Source organism: Lactuca saligna, chromosome 1 (genome assembly GCF_052625555.1).
Source record: "Lactuca saligna cultivar CGN05327 chromosome 1, ASM5262555v1, whole genome shotgun sequence".
Lineage (NCBI taxonomy): Eukaryota > Viridiplantae > Streptophyta > Magnoliopsida > Asterales > Asteraceae > Lactuca > Lactuca saligna.
Genome location: NC_136417.1, coordinates 193,187,060 through 193,199,306, shown reverse-complemented (window position 1 = coordinate 193,199,306; position 12,247 = coordinate 193,187,060).

The following is a 12,247-nucleotide window of genomic DNA, read 5'->3' as shown; positions in this document are numbered from 1 at the left end:
GCTTGAAGGTCAGAAACTCCTGGGCCAAACGCTCCCTCTCCACCTGGGGAACGTACTCATCTCGGAACATGGCAGTGAACCTCTCCCAGGTCACTGTCGCAAGCTCAGCAGGCGAAAAGTGTGTTGTGACAAACTTCCACCAGTCCTTCGCTCCCAAGCGAAGCTGGTTCAGCGCGAACCATACTCTCAAATGCTCAGGAGATGAGCAAGTGAAGAAACACCTATCTATGTCAGAAATCCATCTCATAGCTGCCAAAGGGTCCTGGGTCCCACCAAACTATGGTGGTTTCGTGTTGCTGAACTCCCGGAACAGCAACGCGTCACCACCCTGCGGCCTAGCAGCAGCAACAGCTGCAGTGGCCGCCGCAACAGTAGCCTCAGAAAGAGCGGCATAACGCTCGTCGAAGGTCTCAATCAGCGCGGTCATAATAGACCCGAACATCTCTGGTATCTCTGCCCTGATGACCATAGCCACCTCCTCATGAATGATCTGTCGGATCTCCTCATCACTAGCCCCGACACCCTCCGGCATATGATGTGTCCTCACCATGATCAATCTCTGAAATACAACATACGATAAATTAGAATCCGCTCGAGCATACTCACACTCGACAACTTACCCCTCCTTGATCCTTGGTATTCCGAAGATTCTTACTTGAACCGTGCACCGCCTCGGTGCTTTCAGTAGTACGGGCCCAATACTACTGTCCACACCGTCTCAGTACACACCCTAAATCCTCCTCTTCGGATCCCAAATTCCAAGTACTCTATCACTCTCTAACAGATCTCTCATAAGCTCCTCGCTGCTACCTATTCGCTCTCAAGCATCTCATAGCAGCTCACATCTCCCTAGGCTAAGGCATCACAAATCAGGGCACTCTAGTCCTAATAAGAATACCTAGCCTACTCTAGCAAGAGAATACATCATATCAATTTCTGTAAACATATACTATAAGGGTATTTTGGGAAATCACCGTTCGGGCGCTGACTGATCGTACACACGTGTCTTCTTTGAATTTATCTAAAAATATTTTACTCTTAGAAAAGTTTAAATCTCTTTTGAAAATATTTTCCAAATCCTCAGTTTGAGTTCAAATACTCCCGAAGGTGTACCCGAATCCCTCAAACCAAGGCTCTGATACCCAATTGTAACACCGTAAATTTCAAACAATTTTTTCAAATTTTTATAAAACATAATTCATTTAATATTCAAAAAACAACCATATTTAATAATTCAATTCAAGTAATACAAAATCCCAAGATCTCTGAAACGAATAACATCAAACACTGTAAGCACAAAGCTTAGTGAGTTCCCCAAAATACCACATATAACACATATTAGCCACTCGAGGCTATAACTCTATGGGTCCGTGCACCCGAACTCTATGAACCCTCAGGTTCTAACTCTGTAAACATGCACAACATAAATCACATAGAAATAATGCAGTACAACACATAACATACATAGCATACAAATACTCTATCACATAACTCTAGTTACCTACTCAAGGTAAAGTATAGTGAGAAGACTCACCTCGCGTGTCTCGGTAATTCGTAAATCCTGAAATCACTAGTGCTCGATCTCCCGAGCTATAGTCCTCCTATAGCACAATACATCTCTAATTAACACTTTCCCAACTAAGGTTGACTACCCTTTAACAAGTCAACTTAGGTCAACGCTGGTCAACGGTCAACGGTCAACTTTGACCGGACTCGGTGAGTGCACTATAGCGACTCGGCGAGTCTGAGCGGATACACTGATTTCCCCAGAATCCTCCCTTGATACGTCGAGTATTCTCCTAACTCGACGAGTTCCACCTGGCATGAGTTGTGGGGCCACCATGACTCAACTCGCCGAGTCTCAAGAACAACTCGGCGAGTCCAGCTTGATTCAGTCCACCTGTCCACTCTGACTCCCCCTGACTCACTGAGTCAACCCTTCCCAACTCGGCAAGACCACTCGCTGAGTGGTCGGGGCAATATTCATACTACTCGTCGAGTCTGTTCTTCGGACTCGGCGAGTCTGTGCCATGCAATGACTCAAACTTGCTCATAAGGTCAGATCCGGTCCATTAACCCATAGATCCAGTCCTTCCAAGCTTATTTAACACGTAAAGTCACTATCTTGATGCACATACAATATCTATATGAGCATATATGATGCTTTTGTCCCAAATACTACAACTCAAGGTCATAATCTCCATTGCTATATATAAAGCTTGATGAGTGAGGCTCTCTGGACCTCTATGGATCCAGATCCAGAGCCTCAACACAAGAAGGGAACTATTTGGCATCAAATCAACCCAATAATGACCATAAGAAACCCTAAATCCAATTATACTTCACAAAACAGAAGATGAGCCGAAATCATACCTCTAGTTCGATGATCTAAGCTTCAAATCCACAGTATAGCAACCTCCTTTGCTTCCTCTTGTCTAGAACCTCCTCCTTCTTTGCTAAATAACACACACAAGGTCAAGAAATGCTTCCTTTCTCTCTCAAAACATTCAAGCACTCAAGGGTTTCTCTCTATGGGTTGGTAAGCACAAATGACAGGCATAAGGCCCTTTAAATAGGTCTCAAACCCTGGGAATTAGGGTTTCACCACACAGCATGGACTCGCCAAGTCCACTCTTGGACTCGCCGAGTCCGGACGCGAACCCGTGCCCAATACCGAGATCATACTCGGCGAGTTTGGGCTCCAACTCGCCGAGTCCATTCACAACTTCCAAAAATAAACCAATAATAAATACCTGGAAATTCCGGGCTGTTACATAGTAGTAGTTTCCGAACTTCAGTCCGATGCAGTTATTAGTATGTTTGATGCCTTCGTGGGTCAGACAGGATTTGATATGTGTTCCGGGCAACGGCTTGATGCAGTATGCAGTTTATGTGTTCATGCTAGTTGATATGTTTATGCCATGCTATGTTATGCTCAGTCAGTTTCCGGAATTTGGTCTGTTGCTGTTAGTTCCGGACTTCGGTCCGATGCAGGGGACAAGGTCCCAGTCAGTTCCGGACTTCGGTCCGACGCAGTTTCCGGACTTTTGTCCGATGCAGAGGGCAAGGCCCATGGTTAGTTTCGGACTTCGGTCCGATGCAATTTCTGGACTTCAGTCCGATGTAGTGGGCAAGGCCAAGTATGTGTTTATATGTGGTTGTATGGTATGTGGTAGTTTGGGGGAGCTCACTAAGCTTTGTGCTTACAGTTTCAGTTTTGGTTTCAGGTACTTCCGCAAGTAAAGGGAAGAGCTCGGGATGATGGCATCGCACACACCACAGCTTCAACTTTATTCCTAGGAGTTTTGTTCAGATACTTAGATATGATTTGATACAGTTCTTGATATGACATTTTTATTATGGCCTTTGAGATACCCGACATATGGTTTTATTATATGACATTCAGTGTTATGACTTTTGTTAATATTTAAAAACAAAATTTTTGGGTCGCATTTTTGAGTCGTATTTTTGAGATGTTTCAAGTTTGTATTAGAGCTTTGGTTTGAGGGATTCGGGCACACTTCCGGGTGTGTCTGAACTCAAACTAAGGAAATGGTAAAAATGCTTTTCGAAAGAAAAGAGTTTTAGAAAAGTAAAAAGAATTTTAGAAAGAAAAGAACTTTGAAAAGAGAAAAGGGTGTGGTGCATGCGATCAGCCGAGCTCAAGTAAGTACTCCCAAATTACCCATACAACAGTATGTATCAGTTAATGTTGAGTTTCGGTTTCAGTTTCAGTAGAACAAGATGCTAGTATAGGACTAAGGATCTAGGAGGATGCCTTATATGTCTGCTTTATGTGTTTCAGCTTTATAAGAATTGCATGCTAGCATTGAGTAGTCAGTAGTAGGATAGCCTGTTTAGGTTATGCCTGATAACATGAGCTTAGCATTGCATGCTAGTATAGTTTCCCATTATAAGGATAGAATTGCTTGAGTAGTCTCCTATGTCTGAATGCTACATGCTTTGTGCTTTGTGGGACTCTGAGTGATGGGAGTTAGCCATTAGGTGAATGTGTCACGTCACATGTAAATAGGGTTGAATAATCTCAGAGTGCTAGACTTGGCCCTATTTCGCAGCTCTTATCTGAGTCTAACTGTTGTAGGGACGAGTCTTTTACTTGAAGGATTATCTGAGCCTCGCCGCATGTGATGGTATTTAGGTGATGGCTAATTGGCATCACAAGGAGGCTTTCAGCAGCTGAGGACTGGATTGGGTATAGTCAGAGAATTCCCTAGGGCAAGCCTAGGATGGGAGTAGCAGAGATTATTAGCAGTAATAGTGACTTGGTGGAGTCAAGGCAGTACTTGAGGAAAGTACGGATAGATGTGGAAGGTAGTGTGGGCCCGTACTACTGGAAGCAGAGGATCCGTACTCGAATCAAGGAAAGCTGTGATGAGACCAGGAAACTTGTGGTAGTAGTGATTCCTCGAGATATATCAGTGTTCCTGACGTTTATTATGTTGTGTTTCAGAATGGTGGTATTACGCCCTAGACCAGCAGTCGGCAATTCAGGTGCCGGAGGGGGATCAGGATCAATCCCGGAGGCCGGGCAGTTGGATGAGCAGACTAGGGAGTTTCTATCTTCAGAGATTACTTGCACCATACTTGAGAAGACTCCTGTGATCTTCGGTTCGATCAAGGAGGGTATCTTAGAGATGATGGACGAGAGGTTGAGCACCTTCCATGCTGAGGTGGCGGCCATGATGGGGTCGCGCACGCTTACTTTTAGGGAGTTCCGGGCATGCTGAGCTCCGGTTTATCACGAGGCACAGGACCCCATAGTGAGCACCAGATGGTTGGTAGACGTGGCCAACGCTTTCCGCACAAGCAGATGTACCGAGGGGGACAAGGTCAGATTAGCGTCTTATCTTATGAAGGAAAGGGAACGGGATTGGTGGGAGGAGATTGGTCATGCCATCGGGGATGATGCAGCTTTGGATGCCATGACCTGGGCAGACTTTACTACCAGGTTTAGAGCCGAGTTCGCACCGGTTATTGAGGTGGAACAGTTAGCACGCGAGTTTCAGGATCGTACCCAGACTACAGAGACAGTGGCGGAGATTACCGCTAAGTTCAGGGAGAGGGCTCTTCTTGTTCCTCAGTACGCAGCTGATGAGGAAATGAAGAAGGCTCATTATCATGAGATGCTGTGGAGTGATATCCGCCAGTTTGTGAGCCGATCCAGTTGTAAAACGTTGGATGACATGATTACTAGGGCAAGAGAGAGAGAGAGAGAGAGAGAGAGAGATTGACCTTGAGATGGAGAGAAACAGGAAGTCGGAGGCGGCTCCAGGTACAGGGAGTGCGGGAAAAAAGCCCAAGGGTTCAGATCACAGATCTAGGAGTCAGCAGAGCCACGCTCGGTGTGGAAAGTGTGGGAGGTTGCACGATGGGGCATGCAAGGCGGGGAGTGTCAGCTGCTACAAGTGCGGTCGGACTGGGCATATGAGCAGAGATTGTACAGCCACTACTGCCGCCATTACGGCATCAGATCTAATTTGCTTCCATTGCAATCAGAGGGGACATAAAAAGTCCCAGTGTCCGAGTTTAGCTGCTGCAGGAAAGGTGTCAGCACCTGCTCCTACTACTTTGAGGATTACAGATGGCCGTTAGGGCCGAGCTGAGACGCCGGTGGCAAAGAGTAGGGCTTTTGAGCTGAAAGCAAAGGAGGCGCGAGCGACTCCTTACGTGGTGACGGGTATGTATTTTTCCCTTATCTCTGCATTTATTATTGATTGTTTCTTATGGTTAAATGTTTTGTATAGGGTCGTTCTCAGTGAACGACATTTCAGCTACAATATTGTTTGATTCGGGGGCTACCCGATCATTCATCTCTCTTGCGCTTAGCAAGAGGTTTAGCAGAGCTACTGGGAGCTAGATTGTCCACTTGAGGTTGAGATAGCAGCTGATAGGACCGTTAGGGTCGCAAGGGTACGCAGATGATGTTCTCTACAATTATTTGATGAACGGTTTCCAGTGGACTTGGTCCCTATTCCCCTACGAGGGAATAAGGTTATAGTAAGCATGGATTGGCTGGGCCCCAATGGGGTGGTGATAGATTGTGAGCTGCAGTTAGTGAGAGTTCGCACTCCCAGTGGGGGAGAGTTGGTGATTCAGGGCGAGAGGCCACAACGCGGACCGGTTATGTGTTCAGCAGCGAGAGCGAGGCATTATTTTTAGCAGGGTTGTGTCGGTTATGTTGCCTATATTCTAAATGCCCAGGAGAAGGGCAAGATGACAGTTGATGATGTTCCGGTGGTACGGGACTACCCGGATGTATTTCCTGAGGATTTGCCACGAATACCTCCTGACAGGCAGGTCGAGTTCGGGATTGACCTAATCCTTGGTGCGGCTCCGATAGCCAAGGCACCGTATCGGTTGGCTCTCCCGGTGATGCAGGAGTTATCTACGCAGCTACAAGAGCTGCTAGATAAGGGTTTTATCAGGCCGAGCAGTTCGCCCTGGTGTGCACCGATTTTGTTTGTAAAGAAAAAAGGACGGGTCGCACCGTATGTCTATAGATTACCGGGAGCTGAATATGGTAATGGTGAAGAACCGTTACCCGCTTCCGAGGATAGATGATTTGTTTGATCAGCTGCAGGGAGCGTCTTGGTTTTCCAATATCGATTTACGCTCCGGGTATCATTAGATGCGAGTCAAAGATGAGGATGTGCAGAAGACTACTTTCAGGACTCGGTATGGTCATTATGAGTTTGTGTTGATGCCATTTGGGCTCACCAACGCTCGAGCAGCATTCATGGATCTCATGAACCGCGTGTGCAGGCCGATGCTAGATCGGTCTGTAATAGTATTCATAGATGATATCTTGGTGTATTCCAAGACTCAAGAGGAGCACGAGGAGCATCTGAGAGAGGTGCTAGAGATTTTGAGGAGGGAGAGACTTTTCGCAAAGTTCTCCAAGTGCGAGTTCTGGTTGCGCGAGGTGCAGTTCCTTGGACATCTCGTCAAACAGAAGGGTATTTTGGTAGATCCAACCAAGATAGAGGTCGTGCTGTAGTGGGAGGTCCCGAGATCTCCATCCGAGATTCGGAGCTTCCTAGGTTTGACAGGATATTACAGGAGATTCATCCAAGATTTCTACAAGATAACAATACCGCTCACCCGACTGACTAAGAAGTCGGTGGCGTTTAGTTGGGGGCCTGAGCAGCAGGTAGCGTTTGAGACTCTCATGCAGAGATTGTGCGAGGCACCGATTCTTACCTTGCCAGAAGGAGTAGAGGATTTCGTAGTATAATGTGATGCCTCGATCACAGGTATGGGAGCAGTGTTGATGCAGCGAGGCCGTGTGATAGCATACGCCTCGAGACAGTTGAAGCCTCACGAGGCTAACTATCTTACGCATGATTTGGAGTTGGGGGCAGTGGTGTTTACCCTCAAGATGTGGAGACATTACCTCTATGGGGTCCGATGTACCATTTACACGGTTCACAAGAGCTTGAGGTACCTCATGGACCAGCCGAATTTGAACATGAGGCAGAGGTGATGGTTAGATGTGTTGAAGGATTATGATTGTGAGATCCTTTATCACCCAGGGAAGGCCAACGTGGTGGCCGACGCTCTGAGCCGCAAGGCAGTAGCGGCCCTGATCAGAGACATTTGTTTGAGAATGACGGTGATTACTCCATTAATGGAGAAAATCAAATAGGCGTAGGCCGAGGGCCTTAAGGAGGATAGACAGAAGTGTGAGAGGATTATGGGCCGAGTAGCTTCTTTTGACTATGATAGCCGAGGATTGTTGACCCTTCATGGAAGGATATGGGTACCGTACTGGGGTGGAGTGCAACAGGTGTTGATGGACGAGGCCTATAAGTCTTGATTTTCCATCCATCCAGGGGCAACGAAGATGTATAGGGATCTTCAACCCAACTATTGGTGGCTCTGCATGAAGCGGGATGTCACCTGGTATGTGGAAAGATTCCTGACCTGCAGGAAGGTTAAGGCGGAGCACCAGAGGCCTCACGGAAAGATGAAGCCGTTGGACATACCAGTGTGGAAATGGGAGGATATCACTATGGATTTCATCACTAAGCTTCCCAGGACCACACGTGGAGTGGATTCGATTTGGGTTATAGTGGATCGATTGACAAAGAGTGCTAATTTTATAACGATCCAGGAGAGCATATCAACTAAGAAGCTAGCCGATATATATGTGCGAGAGGTGGTGGCACGACATGAAGTGCCTGTTTCAGTGGTGTCAGACCGAGATGTCCATTTTACTTCCAGATTCTAGAAGCGGTTTCACAACGAGATGGGTACTCGTCTCCATTTTAGCACCATTTTCCATCCTCAGACGGACGTGCAGAGCGAGAGAACGATTCAGACTCTTGAGGACATGCTGCGGGCACGTGTTCTGGACTTCGTTGGCAGTTGGGATACGTATCTTCTGTTAGCGGAATTTTCGTATAACAACAGTTACCATGCGAGTATTGATCGACCTCCTTTCGAGATGCTCTATGGGAGAAAGTGCATGACCTCGATTTGTTTGGGAGAGGTCGGTCAGCAGGTCATTGGGTGCACCGAAGTGGTGCTCAAGACAACAAAGTTGATCCAGCAGGTTCGTAGCAGACTACAGACTGCGCAGAGTCGGCAGAAGAGTTATACTGATAGGAGGTGTTCAGACTTGGAGTTCCAGGTGGGCGATATGGTCCTTCTGAAGGTATCACCCTGGAAGGGTGTTATCAGGTTTCGGAAGAGGGGAAAGTTGGGCCCCAGGTTCATCGGTCCTTTTAGGGTTTTGGCCCGGGTGGGACGGGTTGCTTATCGGTTGGATCTTCCAGCACAGCTCAATCAAAATCACTTTCATGTTTCTCAGTTGAGGAAGTGCTTGGTGGATGAGATAGCAGTAGTACCCTTGGATGACATTCAGGTTGATAGCAGCCGAAATTATGTTGAGAAACCCATAGTGATCATGGATCGGAAGACGAAAGCCTTGAGGAACAAGGTGGTTCAGTTAGTCAAGGTGCAGTGGCAGCACCAGAGTTATACTGATAGGAGGTGTTCAGACTTGGAGTTCCAGGTGGGCGATATGGTCCTCCTGAAGGTATCACCCTGGAAGGGTGTTATCAGGTTTCGGAAGAGGGGAAAGTTGGGCCCCAGGTTCATCGGTCCTTTTAGGGTTTTGGCCAGGGTGGGACGGGTTGCTTATCGGTTGGATCTTCCAGCAGAGCTCAATCAGAAACACTTTCATGTTTCTCAGTTGAGGAAGTGCTTGGTGGATGAGACAGCAGTAGTACCCTTGGACGACATTCAGGTTGATAGCAGCCGGAATTATGTTGAGAAACCCATAGTGATCATGGATCGGAAGACGAAAGCCTTGAGGAACAAGGTGGTTCAGTTAGTCAAGGTGCAGTGGCAGCAGCGGAAGGAATCTGAGTGGACGTGGGAGGCAAAGGAGGAAATGAGGGAGCACTATCCAAAGTTGTTCGCAGATGCAGCAACAACAACAGACTTCGAGGATGAAGTATGAGACATGTGGGGGAGAGTTGTAACGACCCCATTTCTGGTATGTTATTTAATGTTTATTTTTCTAAGTATTCAAGAGGGACTCGATAAGTCTGTTTCCCGACTCGTCGAGTAGAGACGGGATTTCCAGCACGTGAAAGTGGGCGACTCGACGAGTCCATATCCTGGACTCGGCGAGTCCGACAGTCTGGAAGAAACCCTAGATCCACGGGTTTTGCACCCTATATAATCCCCCTTATGCACCCAATCTGGCCTCCCTCACCCTCAGAACATTTCATAGCAATACCTTAACCTATCTTGAGTGTTTTTGGGCATTTTTGTGTAAAGAGTGAAGATTGGAAGAAAGGAGGAAGGCTAGATTCAAAGGAGAAGAAGGGGAACAAGATCTTGCATCCATTTCAGAGTCATTTGAGTCGAGGAGATACCGGAGCAGCAGTAGACAGCTTCCAGAGCAATTCATTTACCAGCCAGTTTACGAGGTGAGTTTCCTTCCAGTAGGAACGGGTCTAAGACCACAATGCCGGCCCGTTTAGCTAGTAGTAGTTTCCAGACTTCAGTCCGATGCAGTTTGTAGTATGTTTGATGCCTTTGTGGGTCAGATAGGATTTATGTGATATGTGTTTCAAGCTACGGCCCGATGCAGTATGCAGTTTATGTGTTCATGCTAGTTGATATGTTTATGCCATGCTATGTTATGCTCAGTCAGTTTCTGGACTGCGGTCCGATGGAGGGGACAAGGTCCCAGTCAGTTCCGGACTCTGGTCCGATGCAGTTTCTAGACTTCTGTCCGATGCAGAGGGCAAGGCCCTGGTTAGTTCCGGACTTCGGTCCGATGCAGTTTCTGGACTTCAGTCCGATGGGCAAGGCCCAGTATGTGTTTTTATGTGGTTCTATGGTATGTGGTAGTTTGGGGGAGCTCACTAAGCTTTGTGCTTACAGTTTCAATTTTGGTTTTAGGTACTTCTGCAAGTAAAGGGAAGAGCTCGGGATGATGGCATCGCACACACCACAACTTCAACTTTATTCCTGGTACTTTTGTTCAGATACTTAGATATGATTTAATATAGTTCTTGATATGACATTTTTATTATGGCCTTTGAGATACCCGACGTATGGTTTTATTATATGACATTCAGTGTTATGACTTTTATTATTATTTAAAAACAAAATATTTGGGTTGTATTTTTGGGATGTTTCATCAAGCTTGGAACTATACATATAAAATGGACATTAGGAGGCCAAATCTATGCTTTTGGTGTGTTAGATCCCATTTAAATTGACTATATAGTAATGGTTAAGGTTGGACTCAGCGAGCTGTTCTTGGAACTCAACGAGTCAGTGAGCATTGAACACCAAATCCTTTATGAGGATGGATGAGTTGTTAGGAAGGAGGTACCTTGGTTGTTTATACACGAAAAAGGACCTATACCTCATGGGACTCGGCGAGTGGATTGAGCAGACTCGGTGAGTCCAAGGCAATCTCCTATGTAACGCCCCAAAATTACCGGTTAAAAAATTTCATTTTTAATTTAGGTTAAAACGTAAAACATCATTACAAAACATTCATGATAATAATCCATGTCTGAAAACCGGTGACATCATAATAAGAATTCAATGTACATCCCAGAAAATCCATAGTGCGGAAAAACAAAAGCGTATGTGTGATATGCTGCTACTGCGCCGGCTCCTTCCCCTTAGCTGAAGAGGTACCTGAAACCAAAACTGTAAACAGTAAGCACAAAGCTTAGTGAGTTCCCCCATAATACCTCATACCATGCAAGCATATAACAAACAACATTCAACTAGGAGTTACGGGCCTCGCCCACACTCGGGAAGATACGGGCCCTGCCCACACTTCACTAGCCAGGAAATACGGGCCTCGCCCACACTCGTGAAGATACGGGCCCTGCCCACACTTTGCTATCTGGGAGATACGGGCCTAGACCACACTCCACTCTCGGAGAGATACGGGCCTTGCCCACACTCAACCGCCAACTCATATTATACAAGTATCACACACACAACAAGTACATACAAGTCTATCATATCGTCGCACATATCATACTCGACTAAACCAAGAGATACAGGCTCGGCCCACACTCTAGTACTAACATCTCGTCTACACGGGTCAACCTTGGTGCCTTAGACCCGTTCCTACTGGAAAGGAAACTCACCTCGAAATAGTTGCTGGTCTGTGTGGGAATCGACTGTCTGCTGCTACTGCTGCTCCAGAAATCCTCCGACTGTACTTCCCACAACATACTCAGTCAATCACTGCTAACTGTCCTTTGGGTAAAATGACCATTTTACCCCTGCTCATGTCATAAGACAAGGTCAGAGTCAACTTTCAGTTGACCTAACTCACCGAGTTGGCTCGCCAACTCGCCGAGTCCCTATTCAATCGACTACCCTGGATCCCGTCCCTACTCGTCGAGTTAGACGTTGACTCGATGAGTTCTCCTTCTAAACTGAGGTTCAAGTCCTTCATCCTACTCGACGAGTTGTATAAACAACTCGGCGAGTTCATCTTCATCTGATGAACACTTATGCTGAGACTCGCCGAGTTGTATGAACAACTCGCCGAGTCTGATCTTGATGTAAGGAGATTGCCTTGAACTCGCCGAGTCAGGGAGTTGACTCGCCGAGTCCCTTTATGGATGAGTTCGGCTTCCAACTCGCTGAGTCACACCCCGTGACCCGCTACTCTACTCGACACAATGAAAAGGGGACAAACTCGGAGACTCGCGAGTAGACTCGTCGAGGC